Source organism: Gopherus flavomarginatus, chromosome 3, assembly GCF_025201925.1.
Source record: "Gopherus flavomarginatus isolate rGopFla2 chromosome 3, rGopFla2.mat.asm, whole genome shotgun sequence".
Classification (NCBI taxonomy): Eukaryota; Metazoa; Chordata; order Testudines; family Testudinidae; genus Gopherus; species Gopherus flavomarginatus.
The window spans coordinates 158289174-158309230 of NC_066619.1; positions in this window are offsets into that span (position 1 = coordinate 158289174).

Genomic DNA, 20057 nt, shown 5'->3' on the forward strand with positions numbered 1-20057 from the left:
ACTCCAAGTGCCCTACCCTTAGGAACCCTAACCCTAGCTCCAAGTGCTCTACCCTTAGGAACCCTAACCCTAGGGCGGGAAGCACTACTCATAGGAACCCTAACCCTAGCTCCAGTTGCTCTACCCAGAGGAGCCCTAACCCTAGGGCGGGAAGCTTTACCCATAGGAACCCTATCCCTAGTGCCAAGTGCCCTACTCATAGGAACTCTAACCCGAGATCCAAGTACCCTATCTATAGGAACTCTAACCTAAGCTCCAAGTGCCCTACCCATAGGAACCCTAACCCTAGGACGGGGTGCCCTACCCATAGCAACCCTAATCCTAGTTCCAAGTATCCTACCCTTAGGAACCCTAGCCCTAGTTTCAAGTGCCCTACCCTTATGAACACTAATCCTAGGGCGGGAAGCCCTACCCACAGGAACCCTAACCCTAGCTCCAAGTGCCCTACTCATAGGAACCCTAACCTTAGGGTGGGGTGCCCTACCCATAGGAACCCTAACCCTAGGACGGGGTGCCCTACCCATAGCAATCCTAACCCTATCACCAAGTGCCCTACCCATAGGAACCCTAACCCTAGCTCCAATTGCTCTACCCAGAGGAACCCTAACCCTAGGGCGGGAAGTCCTACCCTTAGGAACCCTAACCCTAGCTCCAAGTTCCCTACCCAGAGGAACCCTAACCCTAGCTCCAAGTGCCCTACCCTTAGGAACCCTAACCCTAGGGCAGGAAGCACTACCCATAGGAACCCTAACCCTAGCTCCAATTGCTTTACCCAGAGGAACCCTAACCCTAGGGCAGGAAGCACTACCCATAGGAACCCTAACCCTAGCTCCAATTGCTCTACCCAGAGGAACCCTAACCCTAGGGCGGGAAGCCCTACCCATAGGAACCCTATCCCTAGTGCCAAGCGCCCTACTCATAGGAACTCTAACCCGAGATCCAAGTACCCTATCTATAGGAACTCTAGCCCATGCTCCAAGTGCCCTACCCATAGGAATCCTAACCCTAGCTCCAGGTGCCCTACCCATAGCAACCCTAACCCTAGCTCCAAGTGTCCTACCCTTAGGAACCCTAAGCCTAGTTTCAATTGCCCTACCCTTATGAACACTAAACCTAGGGCGGGAAGCCCTACCCACAGGAACCCTAGCCCTAGCTCCAGGTGCCCTACCCTTAGGACGGGAAGCCCTACCCATAGGAAACCTATCCCTAGCTCCAAGTGCCCTATCCATAGGAACCCTAACCCTAGCTCCAATTGCTCTACCCAGAGGAACCCTAACCCTAGGGAGGGAAGCCCTACCCATAGGAACCCTAACCCTAGCTCCAATTGCTCTACCCAGAGGAACCCTAACCCTAGGGTGGGAAGCCCTACCCATAAGAGGCCTAACCCTAGCTCCAAGTGCCCTACCCTTAGGAACCCTAACCCTAGTTTCAAGTGCCCTACTCTTATGAACACTAATCCTAGGGCAGGAAGCCCTACACACAGGAACCCTATCCCTAGTGCCAAGTGCCCTACTCATAGGAACTCTAACCCGAGCTTCAAGGACTCTACCCATAGGAACTCTAACCCTAGCTCCAAGTGCCCTACCCTTAGGGCAGGAATCCCTAGCCATAGGAGCCCTATCTCTAGCTACAAGTGCCCTACCCATAGGAACCCTAACCCTAGGACGGGATGCCCTACCCATAGCAACCCTAACCCTAGCTCCAAGTGTCCTACCCTTAGGAACCCTAACCCTAGTTTCAATACCCTACCCTTATGAACACTAATATTAGGGCGGGAAGCCTTACCCACAGGAACCCTAATCCTAGCTCCAAGTGCCCTACCCATAGGAACCCTAACCTTAGGGCAGGGTGCCCTACTCATAGGAACCCTAACCCTAGGGCGGGAAGCCCTATCTATTGTAACCCTAACCTTAGCTCCACGTGCCCTACCCTTAGGAACCCTAACCCTATCTCCAAGTGCCCTACCCATAGGCAGTTGTGAGCTGGAGCTGGTTCTCACCGGTTCGTGGGAACCGGTTGTTAAATTTAGAAACCCTTGTAGAACCAGTTGTCCCGCGAGTTACAACTGGTTCAAAAAAGGCTTTTAAATTTAACAAATGCCCCAGTAGCTCCCTGCCCTTCCCCCGGCCCCAGCTCACCTCACTCCGCCACTGTCTCCTCCTCTGAACGCTCCCGAGGCTTCTCCTCCCCCTCCCCGGCTTCCCGTGAATTAGCTCTTTGCACGGGAAGCCTGAAAGAGCTGAGAAGGAAGCAGCGGCTTCCCACAGGTGAGCTGGGGCAGCCACATGGGCATGCGAGGAGGGCTCCAGGCACCGTACAGCTCCAGCCTAGGCCCCGACCCCATCCCCAGCCAGCACGGCTCCGGCCCAGTCCTGACTGCGGCCGGCAGGTCGGTGTGGCTCTGGCCCGGCCCCTGGGCCCAGCCAGCTGGGTTCCCTGACTCCAGCCCCAGCCGAGTGCCTCCGCTCTGGTCCCAACCCCGGCTGAGCGTCCCAGCCCGGCCCCGGTCAGGCCCGGTCCCCACCTCCAGGCAGCACGGTAAGGGGCAGGGAGCATGGAGAGGGTGTTGGATAGAGGGCAGGGCAGTTGGGGGGGTGGATTAGTGTTGGGGCAGTCGGAGGGCAGGGAACAGGAGGATTGAATGGGGGCATGGGTCCCGCGGTGCAGTCAGGAAGGAGCAGGGGTTGGATGGGGCGGCAGCGGGCAGTCAGGGGACAGGGAAGGGGGTTGGATGGGGCAGAGGTCCAAGTGGGGGGGCTGTCAAGGAATGTGGGGGATTGGATGGGGCAGGAGTCCCGGGGGGGGCACGACCCCCTCATGGAGTGAGGAGGAGGGAACCGGTTGTTAATATTTTGGCAGCTCATCACTGCTTGTGCTTAAATTTAGGCCTGCACTTAGGAGGCTTGCTGGATGAGGGCCAGAACACTTAGCACTTTGCAGGCTGGAGCCCAGACTGCAGTAGTATCTGAAGGTCCAGTCACCTCTTGAAATCAAGCGTCTAGCATGCTTCCAATTATGGAAGCAGAAGACATTTGGGCCCTGTCTACAACTAGGGGTTGCCAACTTTCTAAACACAGAAAACCGGCCCTCCTTCTCCCTCACTCACACACTCATTTTCACCAGGCTAGGGCAGGGTGTTGGGTGAGGGTTCTGGCTGGGGATGAGGGTTTTAGAGTGCAGGAAGGGGATCTGGGCTGGGGCCAAGAGGTTCAGAGTCTGGAAGGTGGCTCCAGGGGGTATGGGCTCTGGGATGGGGGGTGGGCTCTGGGGTGGGGCCAGAAATGAGGGGTTCAGGGTGCTGAGGGGACTACAGGCTGGGGCAGGGGGTTGGGATGTGGGAGGGGGTGAGGCTTGCAGCTGGGGGTGCAGGCTCTGGGGTGGAGCAAGGATGAGGGGTTTTGGATTTAGGAGGGGGCTCCAGGCTAGGGCCATGGGGTTCAAAGTGGATTCAGGATGGGGTTCAGAGCTGGGGCAGGTGGTTGGGACATGGGAGGGGGTTTGGGGCATGGGTTCCAGGCAGCACTGACCTCAGGCGGTTCCCAAGAAGTGGCAACATGTCTCTCCATCTCCTAGGTGGAAAGGCTGCCAGGGGCTCTGCACTCTACCCCTGCCTGCAAGCATCACCCCTGCAACTCCCAACGGGCATGGTCCCTGACCAATGGGAGCTGCAGAGCTCCTATGCCTAGGAGATGGAGGGACATGCCAGACTCTTCCTAGGAGCCATGCAGGGAGCCGTGCAGGGAGCCTGCTAGCCCCATTGAGCTGCCAACCGGACTTTTAATGGCCCGGTCATCAGTGCAGACAAAAGTCACCATGGTCCCTTTTTGAGTGGGTGTTCTGGTTGAAAACTGGATGCCTGGCAACCCTAGCCTACACTAGCAACCAAACAACTTTCAAGCCTGGTGGAGAGTATGCCGAAGAACCCATCACTGACATCAGCTGCCAACAATAGATCTTTTTCCTAGTGTAGGCAGGATTGTATTGTTCTGAACAGCAGCCTAGCCAATGGCAGTACCAGTGGAGGGACGGCATAGCCACAGCTGAACACCCACTGGTTGGGGTCATTTCTACAGCATGGATGTACCCTTATCTCAACTTGGAAGAACTTGTTCTTATGTTGGAGAGTAACTGGGTAGATTAGAGCAGGATGGGTGGGAGCCATAGGGGTACAGTACCGCAAGGGTAGGAGAATTATGGGGGGGAGGTTAGGCCTTCCTCCAAAGCCACTGTTGTTGGCAGATTATAGGACTAGATGAATGATTGGTCTGAACTACTTTAGTAAGTCTATGCTCCTGTTTTATTGTCATGACTGACTATTATCATGAAGGATAAGTTAAGGGCTTTGATTTTTTCACAGTTTTGTTAAATACATAATTCAGCAATATTAAAAAATTTAAGTGAGGTCTCTATTTGCACACATCTCTTTCTGTTCTTAGACCAGCTAGCCACCATTACTGTCTGCACTGCAAGTTTGTCCTTTTTGAAGTCACCCTTGCATTCTGGTCTTCCATTTTCTTTTGAACCTGTGCACCTACTGTTCCAAGAGAGAAATGGCCAATGGAGCATATTCAGTAAACATCTGGCTCCACCTTAAAGCATCTTTTCCTCCTCACTAGGTTCACAACATTGATTTAAAATGTTAGCAATTAATATTTTTTAAATATTGAGACAGAGTGTATTAATTTCAAAGGCATCCCTTTGGGGTAGGAATGAATTAGGCTTTACAAAACACTCAAAAGATTTTGCACAAGTCATATATTAGGTGTTCCTGAAATCAATTTGACAGGGATTAGACATCTTTAGGGACCCTCTAGGGAATTACAAAATTTGACTTTTTCTGTTTGCATAAAAATTAGTACAATGCAAACATGAAAAAGCAAACAGATGTTTAAATCTTTTAACGGTAGTCCCCAGACTCCCAAACAAAGTCCAGCTAGTAAGAAGAACATATAGAGAGACTGCAAAAGACATTGTATGTTTGTATGTCAGAGCATGTTTAAGGCCTGAGATGAAGAAGAGAGGTAGATGATTGAACCGTGTATAGTAATTCTTGGTATATTACATTCTCAATGTGCAAACACTGGCCAATCAATCACGCCAACATTAGTAGGAGGTTCTTCAGTAAGTATCTCCATTTCACATAAGGAAATGGAGGCAGACAAGTTAAGTGACTTACCAGGATTTTATAACTCAGGAGTTCCTAGCTCCCACTCTAGTGTCTAATTCATTAGATCATGCACTTTGGAAAATATAGAACATCTCAATATTGGTTGACATCACCAAGGATGGACATTTGGTATGACTAAGGTCTGAAATACTTAGATAGCCTGGGGAAAAATCTCATGAGAACAGGGTTTCAGGCAATATTTCCAGGCTCTTCTAGTTTCAAATGAATCAGAAATACAAGAATAGCCTCTATCTTTTTATTTCAACTTCCAGACCTAGTCAAGCTTAAGGGGTATAGAGATAATTTTTCTTTGCTTATTTGTTTTGTTAAACTTAAATGAAAATATTTTGATCAACAAATGGTTGGAATCAGCCATGGTTTGAATTGGTTCTTGTTAAAGATCGATGAACTGGTTTAAATGAAACAATGACCAACTGTAGTAAAGGTCATATTTGAAAAGAAATATTTCCAAACATTCCAAGCATTCTGAAAGTTTACCTGCAAGGTTTGGAGTGCACCTATTTGTACATGGAAAGACCTGTCTTTGCAAACACAAAACAGGCAAATGGCCTCATAATTACCAATTGTACACATACAATCCATGTTTTATAGATGCAAATATTATACTTTTTCAGAGATTCCTTTTGGACCCAGAGTCAGCAAGATACTTTAAGCACCTAAACAATTCCAGTGAAGTCAAAGACACTACTTGGATGCTTAAAGTTATGCACACCCCTATCCAACTACCTCAGATACTTATCCTCCATTAGCATAGTATCACAAGCTAAATGGATTTATCCTCACAACATAGCTGTGAAATAGGGAAGTTATCCCCAAGGGGGTCTGTAGTAGAGCAGGTACTTGAACCCAGATCTCCACTGCATGAGGGTAGTACCCTAGCCACTGGACAAGACTTCCCCTCTCTGCTTAAGTAGCTTGCTGAGTCAAGGCCTTAAAGTTCAGTCCTATAATTATGTATGTACTGGAGTAACAGCAAGTGATTTGTCTTTTAAGATTATTCAAGCCACGCATTGGCTATGAATATCTATAGCTTGTTGAACAGATTAAGGCATTCTGGGAACATTTTATGGTAAGAATTAAAGACCCAGATAAGTAATTAATTCTGTCTAAAAGGCACATAAACTCAGTATGTCGGAGGCATACACCAAAGGGTCTGAAGTGAAACAATACAAAACCATCACTGCAGATCAGATCACAAAAATGCAACATCACATCAAACTCGAAAGGCCCTTTTCTTTTTTAAGAAACTGAATTTGCATTATCATAGCGCCATATGTTCAGGTAGCATTCAATTGTACCTCATGTGGCTGTGTCATTGAATTCGCAAACATTAATGAATAAACTAATTACAGTCAGAGCTGAACTCTTCTGAACCAGCTACCCCCTACTGCAGACCACATAGTGAGCTTTATTCCCACAACTGTTTGCTAATTTCTGTTAGCCATAGGGTGGGAAAAAATACACTAGCAGAACTATCAGACTGTATAGTAGATGTTACACTCTGAGGCCTGGTCTACACTGGGGGGCAGAAATCGATCTAAGTTACGCAACTTCAGCTACGTAAGTCGACATATTTAGATCCACTTACCGTGGTGTCTTCACCACGGTAAGTCGACGGCTGACGCTCCCCCGTCGACTCCGCCTGCGCCTCTCGCCCTGGTGTAGACAGACACATGCTCAGCAGTCGATTTATTGCATCTAGAGTGGACACAATAAATCGACCCCCGCTGGATCGATTGCTGCCCGTCTATCCAGTGGGTAATGTAGACAAGCCCTTAGTGTAAAGCACTAGTAGTGTCTATGCAGTCACTATTAATAACTTGCAATTAGAGTTAGTTAAATTTAAACTGCAGCAAATGTCATTGCCACAATAAGGGAAAGACCTTCGATGTGGCTGGCCTTGTAAGAGGGGGTCCATCAACCGACCACTCAGGTACAAGTGGCCCAAACCAATGGCTGTTGAGCCCTAGAATGGGTCAGCTGCCACCATTAATGATGGGGAAGGTGAGAATCAGACTCCTTGCCCCTGCATGTCAGATGCAACTCAATATGGTTGCATTTGATGTTCCATCACTGGTAAATTGCACCTGTATTCCCTCTCTGTGGTCCATTTCAGGAGTGCCCAGTCCAGTCTCAGGACTCCAGCTGTTACCTGTCTCTGGGTCCTGTCCCACTCCCTCCTGATCAGGGGTTTTAAGGCTGCACCGCCTGCTACCTAACACTGCAATACTCCCAGCAAGTCAGTCAGCCTAAAGGAAAATGTCTGTGCTTTGCTTGCTCTCACAGGGCTATGAATAGTGTTGTGCCAGCAGTTACAAGTTACCACCCTGCTCTTTCTAACCAAGCACCTGTATTCTTAAGGTAAAGGCATTACAGAGAAACCCAATAAAACAAGCAGCAGATTTAAACACACACTAAACATGCCAGGAGTCTCCCGTCAGTTGTATGGGGCCAAAGTCTTTCCAACATTTACACTAGTATTGTGCCCCCCTCCCACACCATTGGCCCTGGCCTTTGGTTGCATCAAAAAGACGATCCTGTGTCCGTTTAAGCACAGCCTCCTTAGTTTGAATCAGGCTATGCAAACCTCTCCAGGGACTGGTACCTGTCTAGAGTGGGTTAGCCTCAGTGACGTGCCTTAATCATCCCTCCACCGTTTTATGTTCCTAGAGGAGGAGAAGTAACCCTTCACCCCACCCATAGAGTAGAACACAATCATCCATAAACCGGTCATAAATTTAATACAATGCTCCCTAAAAATACTGCACAGGTTGCAATATCTGTCAAAGGATCTATCTGAAGTATTTCTATGGCAGCTGACACCTTGGTATCTAAATTTCTCAATAATTTACTTCTGGTGTGGAGGTTGAATGTAACAGACTGACAGACTAACTATTTTTTTCTGCAGACCTCACTCTTAAAGATAGCAGGACTCTAAAGAGCTCACTAAAACATGTTCTAGGCTTTAAAATATAACCTAACTCGAATGCCCATCTACTCTGTCACTCTAATTAATCTTGCTTCCGAAAGTTATGGTTAAAAAGTCAAACCCATCAAACAGATTCCCCCTCAGTCCAAGATAAAGATATAGCTATTTGTATCTCTTCTAGGGTTATAGAGTAGTATAGGGCCACACACAATGGTTTGAGTTAAATTATTTTTCGGAGCACAAGTAAAACCCATATGATCAAAATCAGCACTACTTTCCTTTAAGAATAATTAAGCATAAAGTAACAGGGAACTGATTCAAAGCCCACTGAAGTGGAGTCTTACCATTCACTTCAAGGTTCTTTGGAACACCACAACAAGTGAACAGAGATCTTCACAGTGACATTTTAAAATTATTTTGGCCCTTCAGCATTGGAAGGACTCCTCTAAATATATCACTGCATTCGGAAAACACATTGCATGGTGTTGGGTATCCTACTTCTATATCCAGAATAAAAAAAATTGAATAACCGTATTTGAACACAAGCCATTGTTTTCTTTTGGAGGCGGGGAAGGATTTCTCTGTTTCCTACTGATGAAAGTCCAGCTGGGCCACATCCCAAAGCATACAATGAATTATTTGCATTCCAGTAGTGCCTGGAGGCTCCAAACAAGTTCCATTGTCCTGGGCACTGTACAAACACCTAGCAAGAGACAGTCCCCACCTTAAGGGAATTACAGTCTAACTAAGCAAACCAGGCAAAGAGTGGGAGGGGATACAGAGAGGTGAACTGGCACAGCATAGTAGTGATAGACCCAGGTCTCCTGACTCCTAGTCCAGTGCCCTGTCCACTAGACTAGGGTTACCATACGTCCGTATTTTCCCGGACACGTCCAGTTTTTTGATTCTCAAATCACCGTCTGGGAGGAATTTCCAAAAAGCCGAACATGTCTGGGAAAATAGAGGGGCATGGTAAGCCTAGAGTTGCCTGCAGAAGCTGCGTGTCTGGAATGCTCGCCCATGCCAGCTAAACATGTAACCCACTTCCCCTTGCTATGCGAGGAGGTGCTGCGACTTTGATGAGCTCTGGCCAGCCAGGAAGTGATGTGATTCCTCTTCCGGCCCCACCAAGGCCGGCTTTAGGAACTGTGGGGCCCAATTTGAATACCTGATGGTGATCTGGGTCTTCAGCGGCACTTCGGCGGTGGGGGGTCCTTCCCTCGCTCCGGGTCTTCCGCGGACCCCCTGCCACTGAAATGCCGCATGAGACCCGGAGCAAGTGAAGGACCCTCCCGCCGCTGAAGTACCGTCAAAGATCCAGACCACTGCTGGGCGAGTAAAAAAAAATTAAAAATTAAAAAGGTCCCTTAAGTGTGGGGCCCGATTCCAGGGAATTGGCCTAAAGCCGGCCCACCCCACCCCAGCTGGGGGCATGGCGCTGTGGGAGTAGGAGCCATGAGGACTGCCACCTGGCCCTGGGCACGGGCCCTGCTGCTGTGCTGCTCCCCTGGCCCTGAGGCTCCCGCTGCTGCTGGGCCTGGGCCTGGGCCTGGGGTTCCCGCTGCTGCTGCTACTGTTGCTGCTGCCTGGGGGATCCCCGGCTGCTCTGCTGGCCTGGGATGAGTCCTGCTGCTTGGCTTGGGCTGCTCCGTGCGCTGCTGCCCTGAGCCGCTCTCCCCGTGAGTACCCGCTACCCTGCCTGCACCCAGCCCCTGCCACACCCCCTACCCACAGCCAGCCCCTGCCGCACCCCCTGCCCTGCCTTCAGCCAGCCCCACACCCCCTGCCCACAGCCAGCCCCTGCCGCACCCCCTGCCCTGCCTTCAGCCAGCCCCACACCCCCTGCCCACAGCCAGCCCCTGCCAGACCCCTGCCCTGCCTTCAGTCAGCCCCTGCCTCACCCCTGCCCTGTCTCCACCCAGCCCTGCACCCCCATCTCCAGCCAGCCCCTGCCGCACCCCCTGCCCTGCCCTGCCTGCAGCCAGCCCCTATCTCCAGCCAGCCCCTACCTCACCTCCAGCCAGCCCCACCCCCCACCCCGTCTTCAGCCAATCCCGCACCCTTCTGCCTCCAACCAACCCCGCACCCGGTCTCCAGCCAGCTCCGCACCCCCTGCCTCTAGCTAATCCTGCCCCATGCCCCTGTCTGCAGCTGGCCCCATGTCCACTAGTGCTCTGCACAACTGAGGGGGGCAGAGAGCAGCTGGGACTAGGGTGACCAGATGTCCCAATTTTATAGGGACAGTCCCGATTTTTGGGTGTTTTTCTTATATAAGCTTATTTCTAATTCAGGCCCATCTTTCTTAAAAAGAACTTTAGGTAGGGTTACCATACATCCGTATTTTCCTGGATATGTCAGGCTTTTTGGTTCTTAAATTGCCATCTGGGAGGAATTCTTATATTTTAAAAATTCCTCCCAGGAAAATACGGATGTATGGTAACCCTGTTTAAATATCTAAAAAAGTCCGGGAGGGCAGCTGCAACAGCACCCCCCCCACACACCCCCACCCCCGGTGGAGTGTCCTCTTTTTTGAATGTTCAAATATGGTAACCCTACACTAGACCATTCTGCCTTCCCTGTGCAGAGTAGTTCTCTGCTGTGCTACTTATGTCCTTTAACTACATCTAAGCAGAATTCTACTCTATAGGGCGTGAGAGGGCTTCCCTCATATCCTGGGATCAACACAGCAAACTGTACAGAACAGTCACTTTTCCTTGCAGACAGAAGCCTTTATGGGGCGGGTTGGGGGGTGGGGTGGAGTTATGGTGAGCCTGTAACCATTGTGTCCTGGATTGAATTGAGATCACCATAGTAACATCTGCTTTCCCCTGCCAGAATACAGCATGTTACACTAAAGGAAACAGACTTAGTTCCCTTAGGAAACGTTCAAAATAGAAGAGAAAAAAAAATAACCCATTCACCTATAAAGGTATACAAAGAACTCCTCGAACCTGATTCTCGTCTCCATTACACTGCTGTAAATCAAGAGTAATCCCACTGGAGTCAAGAAATTTACCCCTGGAGTTCTCAAACCTTGTCATAGCATGGGCCACAAATTAACAGTGGAAATGTCTTGGACTCCTCTCTTCCCATCTATGCCTGTGTAACAGCTTTATGGCAGCTACAGGAATTGCTGGAAAGGGGAAGTAATAAGAGGAAAGTATGTGTGTATTTTCAGGTTGCTGTAATGTTATTTAGCATCTACAAGCAAGAAGAGACACCCAACACGTGACCCGTCAGTTCTCTACCAGCCACAGTTTGAGAATGACCGAATTACACCTTTGTCAGTGAGATCCGAAGCAGGCCACCTAGTAGATTTACCACTCTTACTACAACTTTGTGAATGATTTCCTGAAGCAAAAATCCAGAAGCCCAAATCTGGATAAGTTGAGAAATACTCACCACCCTATTTTAATAACATGAGCCATGGCAGAGGCAGTGCGTAAACCCATCACACAGTGAAAGACAGAACCAGACAGCCTCCATGGTTAGCTGTGCTAATCTGTCTTTAACAGCACAGAGTACTATGAGATGTCTTTCACAAGGAAGGGAAAATATGCAGATATACTTCTGAGTGGCTGAAAACCTTTCAGGATTTTGTGTGTGCTAGACTGTGGCTCTACAGTCCTTTGTGAGGACAGCAACAGACAAGGTTTAAAAACAAAAAAATATTGAAGTCGATAACAGGATAATTTCCTGAGCCTAAATCTTACAGTGTAACAGTTTTACTGGGTGACCTTCAAAGGCTGATAAAAATCTAATTACACAATGCTGATGTGAAGATGCTAAATTATTATCAGTGGGCAGGTATCACAAATTCCCTCATCACTGCAGCTAAACATTTTGGAACAATACTACTAATTAAAGGATGGAATTAAAAGTGACAGTAAAAAAAGAGCCATTCAGCTCAATTTTAGTTAACGTTTTTTTCCCTAACCGATCTCTTGTGTTTTCTCACAGTGCAGGTTCCAACCCATTTGTTCTTTCTCATGTGCTTATGCCCACGCACAGAGGCAGGCTCTCCTTCAAAGGACAGGGAAGGAAATACTGGAGTGAAAACAAGATAAGTGCTTTGCTGCATGTGGATGAATTTAAGCATGAGCTTAATGTTACGTACATGTTTACAGATGGGATTTTCAAACTAGCCCAAACAAGATGCTTCCCAAACTCCACTGAAGTTGGGCCTCTAACTCCTTTAGAAATCCCAACCAAAAGCCTTGATCCAGGACAGAACCTCTGTTCTGCACAGCACTTAAGCATATGCTTAGTTCTGAGCAAGTCCCACTGAAGTCAATGCTTCATGCTTCAGTGGGATGAATTTAATCATGTGCTCAAGTGCTTTGCTGAATGCAGAACTAAGAAAACTGCTGCACACATCACAAGAGAAATAAAACACGCTTTACAGGTGCTTTCATGTGGTTTTTTTCCATTTGAAATAGCCATTGGAAGTGTGCAGACTCTACCTGCCAGTGCATATAGACTATTATACCTCTCTCACCCACGTACCTAATAGGGTTTAACAGGCATCAGTAATGGGCCCAAACTCAGTTCTGGATCCAGATTCAAACTCAGATCTGGCTCTCACTTCTCAATTAGAGTTGGAGATGAGCATTTCCAACATTGTTGCTAGGGAAGGGAAAGTTAGCAACTATACTGCCAAACCCATGACCGTGTGGTTTCCATACTGGAGTTTACTCTGTCTAGGTAAAATTTGCATAGGGTTAGTGAGGATCCAACTTCTTAGCTAGTAAATGGTATTTAAGGGTTTGGAAAACAAGATTTCAAATCACTTCCCATGACCTAAGCAAGCAATGTAGGGTGGGATTTGCAGAAGCCCTCAGCACTAGCCCGTCTCTCCTCCTACTGAGACCAATGGGAGTTTCACCACGGACTTCACTGGGAGGACACTTCAGCACCTTGGAAATCTCCACTCTGATTTGTCCATGTTAATTAACATGCTGTACTGCAATATAATCAACTTGGCTTTCATATCTTCACACCCTGAGGGACAGATTGTGCCTGGGCCTTAAACGCACACACGCGTGTGTGTAGTGGTGAAACAGAGTGGAAGATGCCTTTACCTCTGTGTGGCCTGTTTGAGGGCCAGGCCCAATTGCACATTGAAGTGCAGGGACCATGCCCTCTGTACTGCCCTGAGGGCATACAGTGCCTCAGAAGGTACAGAAAGGAGGCCAAGCCATAGACCCAGTGAGTGAGTCCAGCACAAAAGGGAACTGGGCTGGCAGGGAGCTTGATGCACCCCCATTAAGTATGCTACTCCCACTGCACTCCAGAGCACTTCAGGAGATATTCTGCCTTCTGGTGCTGACCCAAGCAGTGATACTCGGAGCATTCCCCAGACTGTATCTTAAGCATTCCCCAGACTGTATCTTAAGGCACAACTGCACTCGGATAAAGCCATGGTTTGCTACACACTGATGGGCAGATCACATAGATTTAAAATGTAGTGTGGAAAACACTGTGGTATTCACTTTTTAGTATGTTCATAAACTAGAGAAATGTTGTTGTGTTGCCCTGACTTGCATGCATAATGTAATCTTCACGTTTAATGCAGTGAAACATTTAGTGATTCCTTTGTGGGGAGTATGAATAGGAAATACCCAATCTTTCCCTTTAACTCTATAGTTGTTATTTTTCCTTTCTCCTTATAAAACAATCATTGTTGCTCCACAAATCACAAATGATCTATTGCTTATCGAGAGGTTATAAACGTCTAATGTCCATGGAAAAAACTGCGTGTGTGTGTGTACACGCACACCAAGAGTTCCTTTACTCTCCCTCTCTTGGGCTGCAGCTTTTCATCAAATGTGGGGAACACACAGAATAAATGCTGCATGTGCAGAAAGCTCTGAGGGATGCTGCGGGGAGCAGATCCAGCCACAGTTTGGTTCTCAGATCTGTTATATGTTCATTATTTGCTTCAAGACAATTCCAGGTGCCAGTCACACCAAGGTTTGCACCATTCCATTTAAGGGAAAGGATTAGTTGAGCAAACCAGGATGCATGCAAGGAGGAACCATTCCTTGCACAAAAGGAATAGCTATCACTCTCCATTTAAAGGTTGTGTTCTACCTGTAGAAGTGGTAGAAATTTTTGGTGCTGAGAAAAAAAAAAAGTTTTCCGTACTGAAAAATAGTTTCTTCAAAACTGAAGGGGTTTTTGAGTATTTTGCAGGAAATTGTCAGTTCCACAAAAAGTTTTGATTTTCCAGCAAGAAAGGCAATGTGAAAGCTTTCATTTAGGTTTGAACTATCACTTTTTTATTTTTTATTTAAAAACTAAACAGTGAAATTATGTCAAAACATCAATTTTAAACAATTTTCATTTTGATCTAAAATGGTTTTGTTTTTATTTAATTGGAAGCTTTTCATAATTTTTCATTCCATCAAATTTTTGATATTTCATTTTATTGTTCTGATTTGGAACAGAAGCTAATTTCAAAATGTTGATATTTCCTGCAGAAGGAAATTCTATTTTCCAGACAGCTGTAAGCTGCTGCCTACCACCCTAGTAGAAAGCTACATTTCTACTGGACTTCATGGAGTATCTGGTTCTTCTCCCAATGAGATGTGACTCTGATGCAATTGTTTACACTCTTCCGTTAAAATGATATGTGAACTCATCGGTGAAGCAGTGAACACTGGAAATGTAAGTGTCAGGTCTCACTCTCAAATCAAACAAACAATGGAAACGTATTCAGAAATTATTCAATAAGAAAATTGCACACATTTGCCCCCAAAAATTATTGACAAATTACTCTGCCAGCTCTTTTCCTTGTGAATGTTAAAAGCATATCCAAATAGCATGGGACTGTTACCTACTCCATTGTGAACTGGAATTAACCTATCTCATTTTGTTTGGCATTTGCAACTGTAAATATGCAAATCCTTTTTAGGTTTAATTTGAGTCCCTATTAATCTTCCTGCAGACTCTGGATAAAAGAACTCTCCTGTTTATAATTATCCTTGAAACATGAAGAAATAAAGTGAGTGGACTCAAAAACCATGGACATTTGTAATTCCTAACGCTCAGTAATGTTTGGAGTGAGTTAAAACTGCCTGCTTTAATGTTTTCTGACTTTCCTTTTAATAGATATTTCAAAGGAGACTGAAAAATAGATACACCAATTGGATGGCAAGGCCCTAGGTGGGGTCATATCCTGTTTTATCTCTTAACACGTAAGAGAGCATCCGGCTGCTTTTAAAAATATGGAGTCCAGTCCTCATCTGGCACCAGTAATCATAGCTCCATTGATTTAGAGCTACAACAGTTTACATCAGCCGAGGATCTGGCCTGTGATGCTTTAGATGACACCCTTAGCTTTCTGCTTATTTAGTTACACGAGACTTCCCATACTGTCTTTTTCCCCTCACACTCACGATCACTGATCAGGTTTCTGAAGATAAATCCTATTTTTAGTATTTGTTTTATCTTCAAACTTTCCCAGGCCTCCATTCCTTGACACTATTCCTTATTGCCACATATCCATTGTGCATATCTTCCCTTCCCTCAGAGGAGGGATCTGACTGAATGATTTAGGAGCTGGTGATTTAAGAGCACAATCCTCCCACGCGCTACTAGGAGTATTTTCCAGACATGGAAAAAAAGATCAAAGGTCGCTATTCCTTGGTGGTAGGTTTATTAAAATCATTCAGCATTGCGTGTCACATGTGATGAAGGACCTATGTGACTAAATTAAAAAGTGCAGTAGGTATCTTTAGAATGCCTGACAGATCCATCAAAAAGCTATCTTTCACACTATGCAAATGTCGAAGAGAACATACAGTCACCAAGGAAAAAAAAATGGAAAAGCCTCATAGCTCATTCAGCATGTGGTGAAGATAGGAAATATGTAATGATCTATCCATCCCCAGCCTCCCTTAAAAATAAAAGGTTCGGTCCATGAGGAAGTTAGGCTGCTGACCAAAAAGCTCAGCAGGAGAGGAGATTTAAGCACTAGCCAAAAGAAATAGTTTACTTCTGGGCTCTTTAGAAAGCTCTCAATATTAAGCACTATTCAGGATTAGAGAAAAACTTCTGGCAGTGTCATATCCAAGTCCTTTGATATCAAACTGTCTCAGCTCCTTAAAGATTAATGTGATGAACACTGGGCAACTAGGATAAGACCATATTTTGCATGCTTAAAAAAAATGCAAGTGTGCCAAGATTTTTACAGTAGGTGCTTCAAAATGGAAGCCTGCTTACCAATGGGGTTCATGCCATCATTTAATCTAATTTATTCTTAATCAATGATTAATGATCATTATTAAATTAGGGAATAGATGGGGGGAATATCCCAGTGGAAACCTTGGTGAACTGAAATATAAACATAGCAAAATGCAATGGCAATGCTTAGGATCTTCAATATCATTCATTTGGCTGCAAGTGATATTTCCATTTTTATAGTTAAATGTAAATAAATTTTAAAAACAGGTACAAAATCTCTGCCACTTAAAGGGATTTAATAAAAGACTCTCCAGTGCATTGCTGCATCTGGATATGGAGATCGATTTTAGAAAATGCAACTTCTGCTTCATAGTTGAAATTGCCAGTTATTAAGGGAATTACTAAAACACATTAGCACAACAATTTCTAACTGGCAATTTCCCCGCACAAATACACAGAGCCAAATTCTGCCTCCAGTTATACCCAATGCAACTCCCAGCATAGGCATCAGAGCAGAACTTAACCCAATGTCTTAAGAAGCTAGAAATTAGTTGGATGTAGTTCTCCAGATAATGAATGGCTCAAAACAGATTTTTATTCAGAATTCTACTTCAGCCATGTGCTTGTATATCACTGAACTTGTAAAAATCAGTTACCGGAGCAGTATAATCTGAACAGGACAGAATACAGGAGAACACAGACTCTTCTCTGTAATTTTCCTCTATCCAGAGAGCTAGGATTAAAAAAAAAAATTCACAGAAGTTTCAAAGACTGTTTTATTCCATTTTTGTTTATTTTTTCTAAATTTTCCACTGAATGATTTTTTTTTCTTTTTGAAAATCATTGACTCTGCCACAAAAAGCAACTCCGTATACTTTCAGTGTGAGTAGACTTAGGATTTAGTGATTTTAGACTTAGGAAATCAACAAACAACGAACTCGAGTAGAGTCTCCATAAGAGAGCACAATGTGCATCTCTTCTGTAACAGGCTGCAACAACTCAGAACAAAATGGCTGCTGCCTCCATACACAGTGTTTTAAGAAATGAGAAGATGCAAAGAAACAGACATTGCAGTTTCATTATCACATTCACACCATCCATTCAAGACAATGAAAAGAATCAATATTTAGACCAAGGGTGGGCAAACTTTTTGGCCCAAGAGCCATATCAGGGAATAGAAATTGTATGGCGGGTCATGAATGCTCACAAAACTGGGGTTGGGGTGCGGGAGGGGGTGCAGGCTCTGGGGTGGGGCTGGAGATGAGGAGTTTGGGATGTAGGAGGGTGCTCTGGGCTGGAATCGAGGGGTTTGGAGAGCAGGAGGGGGATCAGGGCTGGGGCACAAGGTTGGGGAGAGGCTCAGCGGTGCAGGTTCCGAGCAGTGCTTACGTCAAGCAGCTCCTGGAAGCAGTGGCATGTCCTTCTCTGGCTCCTATGTCAAGGCATGGCCAGGTGGCTCTGCACGCTGCCCCATCCGCAGGCACAGTCCCTGCAGCTCCCATCGCCCCTGCGCCAAAGCAGGGCCAAGCCACGTGGTCTGGCCCCAACCCAGCAGCCCAGCCAGAGTGGGTCCGAGCCCATGGGCCATAGTTTGCCCAACTCTGCTTTAGACCATCCTCACACCCACGTAAAGTTAAACCCTGGATTAAATGTAGCTTGTATTTCAAATATTTGCCTCCAAAAACACTTGACGAGAGAGCACTATTGCCACATAAGGTGTAAGTCACCAGTTCTACCACAGCTCCACAAGCATCAAAATAACCCTGATGCACCAGACCTAAGATATGGCCTTGCAAAGTTGCTTCAAGCAGCCACACACATTCGGGTAAGTTAAGCATCGTACATAATTGCAGGCATGCAAAGTGCTCTATTGGGGTTACTGTGTTCTAGCATGCCTATGACCCACACTTGACCAGTCATTCCCAAAATTACAGAAGTGCATGTGTAACACTGCAGTCCTTAATGGATCACAGGCAGATGGAACTGGACTGTTACTCTCTTGATTTTCAAGCATGAGCTCTACTGCCCGAGTTAAAGACCTTGCTCCCATGGCCATAGCAGGCTCAACCTGTCTACAGGTGGCCCAGTCACCACTAGTGGGGGTACAGAGAGCAACATTGAGTGGACATGAATTACACAAGCTATATATTGGGATGCTAGCCTTCCCAATAGACAGCTAACAGTAAAAAGAAAACAGACAGAAGTCACACAACCTATTTAGCTCCTAAAACACCTGGAAGCCATTAAAAGTCCATCACATACTGAGTTAACAGCAAATGCTGTCCTACCCTCCACGGAGCACTTGCAAGTAGCCAGTGATATCAGGTGAGCCTTCCTGCATTGGTGCACAGAGAGAATATGCTGGGAATCCATATAATAAGATTCCAGAATTGACACTGTCTCTCTCTCTGAAGCCTAGCATGTCTGTCGAGCCAGTGTGAGGTGAGGGAAGCAGCTACAAGCATGCCTGACCCCTCTTTTTGTTTCAGAACTTCAGCAGGTTCAGCCAGGGGGCCCCATGAGAACCAGAGGGAATGCTGGCGTCCTAAGGGTCCGTGGCAGTTGGAACGTGACTGTTGAGCCCGGAAGGTGGGAGTAACAGCTACGTGAGGTAACAGAGGGGGTTGTGCCTGCAGCCAGGGGACAGCGCTGAGCACAGACTTTGGGGAACGTGGACAAACAGCAACATCATTCACTACCATGTAGCACATGGAGACAGCAGCTCCCATTTTGGGCTTTTTAAAAAAAAAAATAAATAAAACAAAAACATGATTTTATGAATTGCAACCATGCAACAGCACAGGATTTCAGTTACTAGTTTAATAATATGGAAATGATATGTAAATTGAAATCGGTGATGGGCATATTAGCTTACATTACCATCCCACAGTGGTGATGGGGCAAGCAGGATGAAAGGAAAAACACCCAGAGTTGTTTAGAGAGAACATATCTCAGAGTATTTTGTGTTGAGGGTAAAGTATATAAAACTGTAAAGTCACAAGGAGTAAGAAGATTCCAATCAGAGGGTTGAAAGTTTGGGGTTTCTTTGTTTTCTACACTCAGTGTTTGTACTACTTGTGGTGCACACATGGCCAGACATGTAAAACTCACATTGTACTACTCGTTTGTGTGCTTATCCAGCTGCACTGAAGTGTTTTGATTAAGAGGCAATTCTTAAATTTGCAGCAAGATAGTATATTTCCAGGGCTATAGGTTCCTCTGTGTGTGCATATATATCTGAAGGGCAACACGCCCTGGCAGTATCGTCTAGAGGTCAGACCAAGATGTGGTAGGTTGTCTTCTTCCCAGACATTCCTCTTTTATATCCACCGTGAAGGCGGTCTGTCCTTTTAGCAACTCGGCCCTCTGGTTGGGTCACTCATTCAAGGCCACCTCTTTCAAGGTGCACATAAAGAGTCCAATCACACGGAAATCCTCAGATGTCAGAAAGGGGCTTCACGGCTTCCCACCCTTGCGTTGAGGCCGTAGGATCCTTGTACCTACAGGATCTTTCCTTATTAGCTTCCCTGCCAAGCGATAGCCTGTGATGCTGTATGATTAAATATGATCATTTATATCATTGATATTACCACCATTATACAATTGCAATAAATTTTGTACAAAGTAGGTCACGTAAGGTGTCAATGGAAAAGTTACGATTTGCTAAATATGATTATCCTGTTTATGCGCATGTATCATCTTTGTATCTGAAGTTATTAACATTGACCATGGATTTGTATCTTATACATGTGA